At 48.0% G+C, this 15197-nt stretch overlaps 1 long non-coding RNA gene across 1 annotated transcript in view; it reads left to right on the forward strand.

The window, feature by feature from the left end:
- LOC140492671 (uncharacterized) overlaps nucleotides 1–14758 on the forward strand; it is a 39733-nt gene extending 24975 nt beyond the window's left edge. Inside the window, exons 2-3 of the long non-coding RNA XR_011963607.1 lie at nucleotides 8745–8872; nucleotides 14293–14758. This is a non-coding gene — a long non-coding RNA (uncharacterized lncRNA). The remainder of the gene's footprint in view (nucleotides 1–8744; nucleotides 8873–14292) is intronic.
- Nucleotides 14759–15197: the final 439 nt, after the last annotated feature.

Genomic DNA, 15197 nt, shown 5'->3' on the forward strand with positions numbered 1-15197 from the left:
TTGACAGAGATAGACCCTAGGGTTTGGGTCGCCAAAGGGAACCGGGGGGGACTCGCAATTCGACCTGTGGAGGTAAAATTAAAGCCCCAGAGCCCCGACGTCAGAGTGCGCCAATACCCCATCTCTTGGGAAGGGAGGCAGGGCCTGAAGACAGTTATGGAAGACCTAATAAAAGATGGATTGGTAGAGCCCTGTATGTCACGATACAATTCCCCAATCCTGCCGGTCCGGAAGTCGGATGGGAGCTACCGAATGGTCCAAGACCTAAGGGAGGTAAATAAAATTGTCCAAGTACGGCACCCTGTGGTACCGAACCCATACACTATTCTGGGGCGAATTCCCCCGGACCACGGCTGGTTTAGTGTTATAGACTTAAAGGATGCCTTCTGGGCGTGTCCCCTGGACAAGGACAGTAGGGATCTTTTTGCTTTTGAATGGGAGGATCCTGATACTGGCAGAAAACAACAGTACAGGTGGACCGTACTCCCCCAAGGATTCACTGAGTCCCCGACTCTGTTCGGGCAGATTCTGGAACAATTATTGGAGGGACTAACCTTGTCCCCGTCCCTTAAGCTTATACAATATGTGGACGATCTCCTTTTATCCGGACCGGCGGAGGAGGACGTCCTACTTGGGACTAATGCCCTGTTAAATTACCTAGCTGAGCAGGGTTTAAGAGTGAGTCAGAAGAAGCTCCAATATGTTGAGAAAGAGGTTAAGTACCTGGGACACTTGATAAGCCAGGGACAGAAACGAATAAGTCCGGAAAGAGTGCGGGCAATAATCGAACTAGGCCTCCCAACGACCAAGAGGGAGTTGCGGAAGTTCTTGGGACTCTTAGGCTATTGTCGGTTATGGATAGACGACTATGCCCCCCTTACTAAAGACTTGTACCTAAAACTCATTGAGGAGGCACCCAACAGAATAAAATGGGAGGAGGAGGAGAAAAAGTTAATTGGAATCCTAAAAGAAAAATTGATGGCCGCACCTGTTTTAAGCTTGCCGGATTTTAGTAAGACATTTCGCCTCTTTGTGAACTCCAGAAAGGGAACCGCTCTTGGAGTATTGACCCAGGACTGGGGGGGTAAAAGGAAGCCCGTGGCTTTCCTGTCAAAAATTCTGGATCCAGTCTCCCGAGGGTGGCCGGAGTGTGTCCAAGTGGTGGCAGCCACGGCAAAGCTGGTAGAGGAAAGCAGGAAGTTGACTTTCGGGGCCCCCTTGACAGTCACTACTCCCCACCAGGTTAGAACTATCCTGAATCAGAAGGCCGGGAGGTGGCTGACTGACTCGAGAATTCTGAAATATGAAGCCATATTGTTAGACCGAGAAGACCTCCGAATAGAAGTCGGGGGCAGCCAGAACCCGGCGGACTTCCTTTGGAAAGGGGAGGGCGAGGAGGAACTGGAACACTGCTGTTCAGACATAATAGAGTACCAGAGTAAAGTGAGGGAAGATCTGAGGGATACCCCCTTACATGCAGGAAGGCGGTGGTACATTGATGGGTCCTCTCGAGTGATAGATGGGAAGAGACACAACGGTTATGCAGTCATTAGTGAGACTGGTTGGGAATTAGTGGAAAGTGGACGGCTACCGAATGCCTGGTCCGCACAAACGTGCGAATTGTACGCCTTGCACCGAGCTCTGAGGAATTTAAAGGGAATAGCCGGGACAATCTACACTGACTCTAAGTATGCCTTTGGGGTAGTACACACCTTTGGGAAGATCTGGAAAGAAAGGGGAATGATAAATAGTAGAGGAAAGGAGTTGGTCCACGAGGAACTAGTAGCCATGATCTTGGAGGATTTGTTGCTGCCACAAGAGATTGCTGTAGTACATGTGAAAGGACACCAGAAAGACGATAAAATAGAGACCCTGGGGAATCAATTGGCAGATGAACAGGCAAAATTGGCTGGGATGGGGAAGGAAGTAATAAACTGCCTGGTAAGGATTCCACAGATATCCGAAATTACCGAAGTGCCCACGTTTACTGACAAAGAAGAAACTCTTCTCGCGTCTCTGGGGTGTACAAAGGATAGGGAAGGCAAGTGGACCTTACCCGATGGCCGCCAGCTACTAAATCGACCGTTGACGCGGGACATTATTGCCCGTTTACACCAAGGGGGTCACTGGGGCGCCCAGGCACTGTGTGATGCCTTCCTGCGCCGATATGCTCACCCTGGTCTGTACACGGTAGCCAAGCAGGTCACAGGAGATTGCATAACGTGTCGAAAGATTAACAAAAGGGGGCTGCGGCAGCATGCAAGACAAGGGGGTAGGAGTCCGGCCTATAGGCCGTTTGAGTATATCCAGGTAGATTACACTGAGCTCCCCCCCATAGGTCGCCTGAAGTATCTATTAGTAGTGGTAGATCACCTGACAGGATGGGTGGAAGCTTTCCCCACTACCACGGCAACGGCAACTCAGGTTAGCAAGATTCTACTCGAGCAAATCATCCCACGATTTGGGCTACCCCGCGCTATTGACTCTGACCAGGGGAGCCACTTCACCTCGACCATCCTCCAGAATGTAGTGCAAGCAATGGGGATTGACTGGGATTTGCACACCCCCTGGCATCCCTCCTCCTCGGGCAAGGTCGAAAGAATGAACCAGACCATCAAAAAGCAGCTAACCAAACTCACTAGTGAAATCGGCCTGCCTTGGACCAAATGCCTACCCCTTGCCCTGTTGCAAATTCGCACCCAGCCAAGGCGGGATTTGGGCGTCTCCCCTTTCGAAATGTTATTTGGCCTCCCGTTCCATGGGCCGAAGGGGGAACCTCCTGTATTTGAGTCTCGGGATATGTTTGTGCAAAAATATGTGGTGGCTCTGGGGTCTGCTCTATCTCGTTTACGCCAACAGGGACTTTTGGCACAGACGCCGCCCCTCGAGTTTGCGGTGCACACCGTCAAGCCGGGTCAGTGGGTCCTGATTAAAAGCTGGAAGCAACGTACCCTCGAACCAACTTGGGATGGTCCCTTCCTGGTACTTTTGACGACCGAAACGGCTGTCCGTACGGCCGAAAAGGGCTGGACACATTACACTCGAGTCAAGGGACCAGTGCCACAACCGACGGAGGACGAACGAACCTCTCTGACCAAGGCATCTAAGGAACAGAGACCCTGAGAACGAACTAATCGGACTTTGGCGAGTCTAAAGGAACTGTGCCCTCGGGCTACGGGTGTCGCGACAAAATGCGGTCAATCGTATTGTTAACTTGCTATGCCATTATCCTTGGGCTGGGTCATAGTGTGCGTGTTACCCAATTTGGCCTCCGGATGAAACAAATAGAGGACCGTCAGTGGTTCACCATCTCCGTGCTTGCCAACCAATCAACACAGACACTTAGCTTAGACCTATGTGAGTTGGTGCCCTGTAGGACTAAAAGTCAACTGAATCAAACTAAGCAGAATCTAGAGAGAGAAAGGGGATTCCAGGGTCAGACGTTAGTATTACAATTGCATGGTAGGGAAGGCCTAAGTAGGCCTCCAGCCCCCGGGGTCCAGGCTATGGTGTCAGTTGTCCGTGATCCCATCACCCCTGGACGGGATTGTGGGCAGAATCAGTGCAATCCGCTCTATCTGACCATAAAGAACTTGGAAAAGAACGAGGCGAGACTTAATAGAACAATACTGGGTATTAGAGTTGGGGACCAGGCAGGATGGGGGGGAATGCAGCTGTGCTGCACGTATATCACGGTCATTGAAGCTGAGTCTGGGGGCTCATCCACCACTGATAAGCAGGAAAAGGTTAGAATAATTGAGACAACGGATTTGGAAAAGACCTTTGAAATAGAAACGGGATACGGGGAGGCGAATGCCTGGATGGAATGGGTCAAATATACTGTGAGGAGCATAAAAAAGAGTGATTGCTACGCATGCACGAGTGCCCGCCCTAACCCTCAGGTGGTCCCATTCCCGCTGGGATGGGAGAAACACCCACGAGCCATGGACTGCATGATAAGGCTGTACCAGGACCGAGAGGCCTGGAACGACCCCACTTGTCGACCCTTGAGTTTGAATTTCCCCCCGTCAGGTCTGAGGGGGCGTCCCGCCCGCCATCATTCTCAGGGGTAACGGGTACGCACCAGGCCTGCGTCTCTCGGACGGGACTACAGTGGGACGACGATGTGGGGACATTTGACAAGTGCAGCGGATCAATCCGGCTGGTCAATGAAACTACCGAGGGCGGGAATTACTCCCACATTCATGTACCTAGGGCAGACCTCTGGTGGTACTGTGGTGGGAGGGTTCTGCAACCGACCCTGCCCCAAAAATGGACGGGCACTTGTGCGATCGTTCAATTGGCCATCCCATTCATCCTGGTATTCGAAAAACAAGAGCGACCCCGTTCTAGTGGAAGAACTGAGAGAGCTTTGGAGACCTCTTTCGATGATAACATATATTTAGATGCCATAGGGGTCCCCAGGGGTGTTCCTGACGAATACAAGGCGAGGAACCAGATAGCGGCGGGTTTTGAGTCGTCACTGTTCTGGTGGGTGACCATCAATAAGAATGTGGATTGGATTAATTATATTTACTACAATCAGCAGAGGTTCATTAATTATACCCGGGATGCAGTGAAAGGAATAGCAGAACAACTGGACGCCACTAGTAGGATGGCGTGGGAAAATAGGTTGGCCTTAGACATGATGTTGGCAGAGAAGGGGGGTGTTTGTGTCATGATAGGCATTCAGTGCTGCACTTTCATCCCCAACAACACAGCCCCTGATGGGTCCATCACCCGCGCCCTGGATGGACTCACCACATTGGCGGACGAACTGGCCGAAAACTCGGGCATCGACTCTGGCCTCACGGACTGGTTGGAAGCTTGGTTCGGTAAATGGACGGGGGTGGTCGTTCCCTTTCTTGTCTCATGTATAGTGGTGGCAGGGGTACTCACTGCCCTTGGGTGTTGCGTTATTCCCTGTGTCCGGGGATTAACTCAACGACTGATCGAAACCGCCCTTACTAAGAAAGATGTTCCCTATGGGCAGGTTGAACGAATAAATCTCGAGATGGAACAACGTGAATCCCTCTTGGGCGGGGGTAGTATTAGAGAAGGGCAGTTTGATGAACAAGCTCGGGAGTTATTAAATGCCCTGGAGAAGAAACTTACGGTTGAAAAATTACAGGCCGTAAGAAAAGACACGGGGGATTTGTAGGGGGTAGTGTAATTTTTAAACGGTTAGCTGCCTTTTGGTCTTTTCTACCTCATAGTAAACACAAGCAGACACTCGAAACTGTTGCCGGACCTCCCCCACGTTTATATGAATGAAACAGTTGTAACAGCTTTCCTCGATAGTTGAGAGGCCGCCCTTAACCACAGTTGTACAACATCATCCATATAAGGGAAGAATGGGAAGCTCAAACACTGATTGGCCAAGTGAATGATAAAAGAATCGCAGGCACCAGAACCCAAAAAAGGAAAACAGTGCGGAATCCGAGCACTCGTTGGTCAAGGCAGCAGTAGTAAACCCAGCCCACATATACATGTATATAATGTGTGGAGATTACTATGCGTGTGTGTGTGTACCTTTGGGAACAGCACCCGACTTTGCAAAGTTGAATGAAAAGTTTTGGACTGACTCCTCCGTGTCTTTGTTCCTGGGAAGGGAAATGAAAAGTGCCGTAGATGGGGCTGGATAGCCACCTATCTCGCACACCACCCTCCACCAGCCACCTGCTCCCACCTGCCAGACACATCCTACATCACCCTCAGCCCGTCCCCAAATCCGTTCAACACCGCCCCCCCCGCCCACCACATCCATCGTCCAATCCATGTCCACGCCCATGCCCCCGTAAGTGTTACCTCGGTAAGTGGATAGTGAAGAAGGTGTTTGGTATGCTTTCCTTTATTGGTTAGAGCATTGATTGTAGGAGTTTGGAGGTCATGTTGCAGCTGTGCAGCACACTGGTTAGGGCACTTTTGGGATATTGCATGCAGTTCTGGTCTTTTTCTTATTAGAAGGATGTTGTGAAACTTGAAAGTGTTTAGAAAAGTTTTACAAGGATGTTGTCAGGGTTGGAGGATTTGAGATATCGGGAGAGGCAGAAACGACTGAGACTGTTTTCTCTGGAGCGTCAGAGGCTAAGGGGTCACATTTCTGAGGTTTATAAAATCATGAGGGGCATGGATAGGACAAACAGACAAGGTCTTTTCCCTGGGGTAGTGGAGACCAGAAATGGAGGGCGTAGGTTTAAGGTGAGAGATGAAAGATTTAAAAAGGACCTAAGGGGCAACCTTTTCACGCAGAGTGTGGTTTTGTAGGGAATGTACTGCCAGAGGAAGTGGTGGAGTCTGGTACAATTCCAGCATTCAAAAAGCATCTGGATTGGTATATGAATAAAAAGGGTTTATTGGAATATGGGCCAAGTGCTGGCAGATGGGACGAGATTAGGAAAGGATATCTGGTCGGCGTGGACGAGTTGGACCGAAGTGTCCGTTTATGTGCTGTACGTCTCTCGGTCTGTCTGGCTCTAAATGTTTTCCACTGTTCATTTACAGCCTGACATTTCAGTCTGTTTCCCCTGTTTACCTTGGTCAGTTCTCTCTCAATATCATATAATGGACTTTGTTACTGATGCTCGGGTGTGATTTATGGTCACTTTAAAATGTCATAATCTCTTTGAATTCCGGTATAATTTCTTGGAGGATCTCGGTGTGATATTACTCACTCACTCAGCTTCATCACCCAATGGTCGATCTGAGATAGTTACATCCCTAGCTATTTGCACAATGTGTTATTCAAAGAAACACTGACAAAAACAATCAAGGAGGATCTCGGATAATATCACTCTTGCCAATGTGTCTGTCCCTGATTATACAAAGACTTAAGTCTTCAAAAATTATCACACCTCCTTTGATACAATTTCTAATGAATTCCTGTTTAATGCAGGGATGAGCAATGAAATACTGCAAGGCAGCATCTCCGAGACACCACACTCTGCGTGAAAAGGTTGCCCCTTAGGTCCCTCTGAGACTCCGAGGCAGCATCAATCAACCAAACGACCCCGTGGCCAAACATTTCAACTCCCCCTCCCACTCTGCCGAGGACATGGAGATCCTGGGCCTCCTTCACCGCCGCTCCCTCACCACCAGACGCCTGGAGGTAAAACGCCTCATCTTCCACCTCAGAACACTTCAACCCCAGGGCATCAATGTGGACTTCAACAGCTTCCTCATTTTCCGTTCCCCCACCTCATCCTAGTTTCAAACTTCTAGCTCAGCACTGTCCCCTTGACTTGTCCGGACTTGTCCGTCCTGCCTAGCTCCTTTTCCACCTATCCACTCCACCCTCTCCTCCCTGACCTATCACCTTCATCTCCTCCCCAACTCCCCATTGTGCTCTATGCTACTCTCTCCCCACCCCCACCCTCCTCTAGCTTTTCTCTCCACGCGTCGGGCTCACTGCCTTTATTCCTGATGAAGGGCTTTTGCCCGAAACGTCGATTTCTCTGCTCGTTGGATGCTGCCTGAATTGCTGTGCTCTTCCAGCACCACTAATCCAGAATTTGGTTTCCAGCATCTGCAGTCACTGTTTTTACCAGCATAAAAACTGTTCTCCTGCTTGTGTTTTTGACACATAGCACCCAGAATGTGTATTCAGGCTGATTCAGCTGCATAATCTGAGGCCAAATGCTTTCTCTGTAATGCCTTTGTTATCCATTAGTGTCAGGATTCCCATCTCGCTTTTGCATTCTGCCTGAGATCCTGTAAGGTTGTTTACTGTTGAATACTTATGTTCTACCTTTTGTTCACCCTGTAATCACGTCTGTCTGGTGACTAAGTCTCAATTATCTCTGTGTCACAAGGCTATTACGTTATTGTAGATACTTTGTCCATTCCAAATCAAAACAACATTATAATTACCTCTTCCCCACGATGTCCTGTCACAAACCACTTCATTGATGTACAGTTTTAGTTAAACTCTGCCCCTTCCTGTTCCTTTCTGCTTGTCTTCAGCCACATTCCCATGCTGTTCTGAGGCTTCACATTTTCTTTTTGTATTTGGAAAGCTCCTTTCACCTGAACCCTGTCCCTGCATCCTCTCTGTCAGTTTAAAGCCCTGTCCATAAACTCACCGAAATGATTGGCCAGGAAACTGCTCCCAGCAGTGTTGATTTTAAATCACTCATGGGATATTGCTGTCTCTGGCTGGCCAACATCGCATGCCCACCCTGAGCAGCCTGAGAGCTGAGTGGCTTGCCAGATTATGACAGTGGGCATTTGAATGTCAGTCCCATTGCCCTGGGTCTGGATTCATGTGTAGGCCAGACTGGCAGCCGAAAACAGAATTGCTTACTGAAAGGGTATTATTAAGCGGTTAGATGTGTATCCCTGACTCTGGCATTAAATTCTGGATGAACTGTCTAGTGAGAGTAACACGAGGTCATTGCCTGGTCAACTGATAGCTCCCTTATCCCTGAGTACTGATCCCAGTGCACCTTCTTCCTGACCATGGTTTGATCCTGATACCCCCCTGCTCTCTGGTGATATCACACAGTCTCTCTCCATGTGGTATCTGTCACTGTGAGGGTTTAATTGATGCCGGTGACTACACCTTTTGCAGCTACTCCAGATCCTAAGCCAACAGAATTCTCCACTCCAGGGAGATGAGGCATCTCAGACCAGGGATGGAGACTGGGATTTTCCAGATCTCTGTGGGACGTGGTGCCATTCTCCATGTGTAACCCTCACAGCATCAGTCTAATTTCCCATTCTGTCTGTTTCTCTATCTCCTGTAGATACTCAGGATGCTCTTGACTCAACAGAATTCCCAATTCCTGTCTCGTCCATCACCACACTGAAGACAGTTGGTCAGCCCGAGAGATGGAGAGTGAGATCTGGAGCCTTCAGTAAATCCTTCAGTGAGGTAAGATCACTCACAGTGAACAGAGCAGAGTGTATTTAAGGGATTGAACTTTAGTCCAGAAGACATGACACAGATACAGTGTTGAAGGGTAAACACAGAGCATGATGGTCTCAGGCTCAAACCCCACCGTCTTGTTAATTTACATCTCTGCTGTACTGAGCCTTCCTATGTCAATACAGTAAGTTGACAGTTATCAATTCAGGCCTGTGCTGTCTTAGTGAGGATCAGTACAACAGAGGGGAAAGCATGCCTCCCTCAAGGAGATGGTATTGAAACCTGGGATCTTTCTGTACTATATTCTCCCTCTCATACTCTCTCTTGTCATGTGATAGAGTCATACAGCAAGGAAACATGCCTTTCGGTCTAACTTGTTTGTGCCAATGTAATTGTAATGCTTGTAATTCCCAGAAATTTTCCTATTTCTGTCACCTCCACCCCTCCCAAATTCCCGCTGTATATTTGAAACCTCCTCCATTGCTGACGACTCTCCCTGTATGTAAATTGCTCCAATGTCAATAACATGCCCAATCTCAATGATCTCATCCTGCACTCAGTACAATAATTCCCATTTCTGTAGTTTTGCACAATACTTACAGTAACGCCGTCTCTGTAACATCCTCCAGCCTGGAGCAAAATACCCATCTGTGTACTTTCCTCAAGCGCCAAGAAAACATGATATCACTGTAACCTTCTGCAGGTCCGATCACACTCCTGCCTCCTGGCCTATAGTACCACACGACCACAGTAACCTTCTCCCAACCCTACCGACCTCCTTACCGATATGAACACCTCCAGACCCTGTTCAAGCCACAGCAGCACTCCACATCACTGTTTGCTCGTCCACTCTCTACAGTCCTCCCAGCACCTCAAACAATCTCTCTTTGTGTAATTCTGCAATTTGGGCAGCATGGTGGCTCAGTGGTGAGCGATGGTGCCTCACACTGCCAGGGACCCAGGTTTGATTCCAGCGTTAGGTGACTGTCTGTCTGTGTGGAGTTTGCACCTTTTCCCTGTGTCTGCGTGGGTTTCCTCCAGATGTTCCAGTTTCCTCCCACAGTCCAAAGATGTGCAGGTCAGGTGAATTGGCCATGCTAAATCGTTCATAGTGTTAGGTGCATTGTCGGAGAGAAGTGGGTCTGGGTGGATTACTCTTTGGAGAGTTGGTGTGGGCTTGTTGGGCCGAAGTACCTATTCTCATGCTGCAGGGAATCTAATCCAAACTCTCCCTCTGCATTCCATATTACTGTCCCTAAATGTATCCATCTATCCATAATCAGCCCTAACCCCTTCAAACCTCCGGGTCTCTGTGACTCCCACACTCCAACATCCCTCCTTTACTGTGCAACCTTTTCCATTCCTGAAACACTCTGAAAATGTGAACATCCTACAAACCTCCCTATCTGCGTAATCCTCCCAGGACACTGTAAAACCCCCGATCTGTGGAACCAGCTCCAATGCTTGTGACTCTCCCGATCAGTTTCTATAAGACTTACTATCTATGTAACATCCTCCCATCACTATCACCCGCCCTGTCAATGTAAGCTCCTCCGGTCTCCCCATCAATCTAATCATCTCCATAACCTTCTCCAGCTCTTACACCCCTATCTGTGTAAACGTTACACTCCCCTACAACCATCCCTAAAGCAGAAAGCTCCTCCAGTGTCTGCAATACTCCCTATCTGTGTTTGTGTCTCCAGGATCTATTGCTGTTCCTGTCTCTGTAAACTCTGACAGATTGTACAGCTTACCAGTCCGTATACTTTCCAGAACTTCAGCATCTGACATCAACAAAAGTCTTCATTAACTGCAGCCTTCCATATCTCTGTTCTTTCCTCAATCCTATACAACTCTTTTAATCTCTGTAAGTAGCACAATTCCATAAAATACCCCATGCCTGCGTAAACTGACCCAATCTGACAGTGAGAAGCCTCACTGTCCTTTTGATCACCTCAAGTCCCTTCAGATCTCCCTGTATCTTCCCTGACTCCATTGAATACAGCCCATCTCATGTTATAACTCCGCGAACTCATATGTTACTCCCCATCTCTGTGATATTCTTCAGTTACTGTAATTCTCATTCTTTATCTCCAGAGTTTCCAATCCCCCTGATCAATGTAAGGTTATTGATCCCTTGCAGCATGTTTAACACCTGTAGCAGCCATCAACTCCTCAATGCACCCTGTCGCTGTAACCTCCTCAAATACTACAGCTCACTCTCTTTGTAATATCTTCCAGTATCTGCAACCCTCTCGATTTTTGTAACCCCCTCCAGAACAGCATTCCACATCTCTGTGTAACTGATGGGAATGCTGCAGACCTGCTTTCACAGTCCTCAGTAACTGTCTGAACTCCTGCAGTTCTACAACCCTCAGTATCTCTGGCTCCTCCAATCCCTACACTTCTCCCTAGCTGTTTGAACTGATCCAGCCCCTTCAACCCTCCCCTCTACTCTTGTCCATGTCAGTGTAATTCCCAGCACCAACAATCCTCCCAGTCTCTATAAACTCCTGCAGCTCCAAATACCACCCCAATCCGTGTAATCTCCAGTCCCTCCAGTCCTTCCTTTTCTCTATAAACTCCTGTAGCTCCAAATACCACCCCATCTGTCTATTCTCCAGTGCCTATAACCCTCCCTTTCTCTAAAACGTTTTTGTAGCTCCAACTACTACTGTGTAATCTCTAGTCCCTATATTCCTCCCGATCTCTGTAAATCCTTCAGAACTGATAATCCTGTAACTCCACTTGACATCTTTCAGCCCGACAACCACCTGATCTCTAACCACCAACAGTGATCTCAAACCACTGAACTCCGTAACATCCTCCAGTCTCTACAGCCCAGCTTTTCTCTCTTAGCTTGTCTGGTAACTGTATTCCCCTTCATCTCCGGTTACAGACCCTTGCACAGTGAAACAATGTCTCAGTATCGAATCTGTAAGAACACAAGAATCTTTGGTTTATCAATAAATTTGCGTCATTCTTCTAAATTTTAACGACTGCAAGTTCAACCTTCTCCACCTCTTCTCATCAATATCCCTCCATTTTGAAGACCAGCCTGGTGAACCTTTCTGCAGTTGATCTGAAACCAAGAGCTGACAGTAATAATCACGAAAGTGCTGGGATGTATGTTAAACGATATGCCAGAAATACTAACTGCACACTTAGAAACCTATGTAATAAGCGCAATCCATAAGACCATCATGTATAGGGGTAGAATTAGACCATTCAATCCATGAGGTCTATTCCACTATTCAATTGCGTATGAATTGTTTCTCAACCCTATTCTCTCACTCCCTGTAACCCTTGATCTCTTTATTCATCCAGAACCTGCTTATCTCTGAGTAAGATACACTGAATCACTTAGCATCCACAGCCCTATGAGGCAGTGAGTTCCACAGATCCATCACCCTCTAGCTGAATAAATTCCTCCACATCTCTATTCTAAAGGGTCGTCCCTTCACTCTGAAGCTGTGCCCTTGGCCTCTGGTCTCTCCTGCTCGTGGAAACATCATGCCCACGTCCACTCCATCCAGGCCCCTCAATATTCTGTAAGTTTGAATGAGATTCTGCCGTCGCCTCTGAAACTTCATCAAGTGCAGACCCAGAGACTTCACCTGCTCCTCATATGACACAAATTTCATCCCTGAGATCTTTCTTGGAAACCCATTTCTCGTACCCCTTCACATCCTTTGTTCAGACTCTTAATGAATAACGTGTTGAATGTAGTCCCAACACTGACCCCGTGGAGCTCCCCCATCACCAGTTCCCATCGTGAAAAAGACCCCTTTATTCACACTCTCTGCCTTGTGCCAATCAGACAAATCCTCTATCCATGTTCAGCATGTTGTTCTGAAACGGAAATGTCATTTCACACACACTGCTGGATTTAATTTTCTGTCTGGGTGTAAACAGCAGAGTTTCCCCATTACCTTCCCATCTGTAATTCCCTGGAGAAGGTGGTGGGGAGCTGCCTTCCTGACCCATTGCAGTCCTTTGGGTGTAGGGACAGACACAGTGCTGGGAGGATGGAGTGTGGCCTGGAAGGCACCTTGGAAATGCTGGTGTTCCTGTGCTCCTGGAGCTCCTGTCCTTCCAGGGAATAGTGGTTCCAGGTTTGTGAAGTGCTGTTGAAAGATACTTCCTGATGGATCTCAGTGCTACTTGTAGATATTTTATTCATTCATTCATGAAGATGAGATTTGTTGGCTGAGCCAGCATTTGTTGTTGATTTGGAGTTGTCCCTGAGAAGGTGGTGGGGAGCTGCCTTCCTGAGTCACTGCATCAGCAGTTGGAACTGTTATTATCTGTGTCCCCTCCAGCAGGCGCTACAACACTCCACACGTCTGTAACTGCACACAGACAATGCAGCTCTCCCTTTTATATCTGACATCCATCCCGACTTATAACTCTTGTAGTTCCTCACAATATCTCACCTCATCCATTCCCATCTGTGCCTGACATCTCTAAAATTTCTTTATTCTTGTTTAAACTTCTGATCACCTCAACTCTATCCCCTTTTAAATTTGTAAACCCTTAAGCTTCTGTAACTCTCCACATAACTGTATTCAATGACAGCACAGGTTCCCTTCCTAAATCTCTATAATTACAATGGTTGTGTGTGCTAAATTGGCACTTTTCATCCTCCTTATCCATCTAAGAACTTCCAGCTCCTATAATCCCATATTTGGAATGCTCCCATTCTCTGCACCTCCTCATGTCCTTTTTAGATTACTTACAGTGTGGAAACAGGCCTTTAGGCCCAACAAGTCCACACCGCGCCACCGAAGCGCAACCCACACCATATCCCTACATTTACCCCTTACCTAACACTACGGGCAATTTAGCACAGCCAATTCACCTGACCTGCACATCTTTGGACTGTGGGAGGAAACCGGAGCACCCGGAGGAACCCCACGCAGAGACGGGGAGAATGTGCAAACTCCACACAGTCAGTCACTGGAGGTGGAAATTGAACCCGGGTCTTTGGTGCTGTGAGGCAGCAGTGCTAACCATTGTGCCACCGTGCCACCGTCCTGAGGGTCCTTGAACATCACAATTGCTCCAAAAGATTATATTCCGCCCAGTTGCTGCAAGTCTTCTAACTCTGTAACATTCAACAGTCTCCAGTACCTTACACCACTTGCTGGCTGTCATTTTGCATTTGTTGAAGTCTACACATTTCTGTCAGCAGCTCAAAAAAAGCCTTTTCGGCTCTACAAAGCACCGTCATGAACAAGCCACCATCTCTCTATTTCCTTTGCCTTCTTCAATGTCTGAAACTCTCACTGTATCTTTCAGCAAACTTCTTTAGTTGCTACAGGTCTGCCTAGCTCCCCAGATAACATGTTCCATCCCATACAGCTCGCTCAGTACTGTAACACCCTCTGCTCTGACTAATCCTCCTCTTTTCCACTGTCTTCCAGGCACAACAGCAATCCTATAAGAGAGCAGTTCGGAATGGGGTGTTATAAACCTCAGCTGAGGCTTGAGGCCTACCATTACCTGGGAGTCACAAATGGATGGAACCTGAGAGAGAGCAGCTCAAACCGGGAGAATATACATCCGTAATGAGGATCGAGGCCAACTGGGACTTGGAGTTGGAGAAACAGCAGAGCAGGAGCCTCGAAATCAGCACCGAATCACAGAGGGAGTGACCATGTGATAGAACAACTTGGAGCAGGAGCATGAGGCTAACTCACACCTGGGAGTTAGAGAGGCAGCAAAGTGGGAGGATATAAATCAACACTGAGGATCAAGGCCTAATCGTGCCTGGGAGTCACAGAGACGCTGACCCTGTGAGGGAGAAGAGTGGAGTGGGAGATGGAAGATTACACATACCTGGGAGTCACAGAGATGGTGACCCTGTGAGGGAGCAGGGTGGAGTGGGAGCTGGAGGATTACAAATACCTGGGAGTCACAGAGATAACTTTCTGCTGCTGGGACCTGCCTGCACTGAGTTTGAAAGAAGTGCAAGAGCCATCACAGAAAAATCTGCAAGTTCATTGGCTGATAAATACACCGGTATTAGCAACTGTCAGTTAATTGCTGTAAGTTAGCATTTTTTTAAACTTCTGAAATAAGGGTTGAGCACAGAAATAAGAAGGAGAAGTGAAATTGTGAGCCAATAATAAATTCAAAGTTTGGGAGAAGATTTGTAGCTCGGGTGCTCGTTGTTGTGTTTCTGGTTTAGGTAGATGAGAGTGTGACTGGAACGATGGTGCAGCAGGAAGGGCTTCAGCTTCCTGGGACATTGGGACTGGTTCTGTGGAAGGCAGCAACTGGACAAGCTGGATGGGCTAACGTGACAGAGCTGGGACTGAATTCATTG

The sequence above is a fragment of the Chiloscyllium punctatum genome, chromosome 21 (assembly GCF_047496795.1).
Source record: "Chiloscyllium punctatum isolate Juve2018m chromosome 21, sChiPun1.3, whole genome shotgun sequence".
Taxonomy (NCBI): Eukaryota; Metazoa; Chordata; class Chondrichthyes; order Orectolobiformes; family Hemiscylliidae; genus Chiloscyllium; species Chiloscyllium punctatum.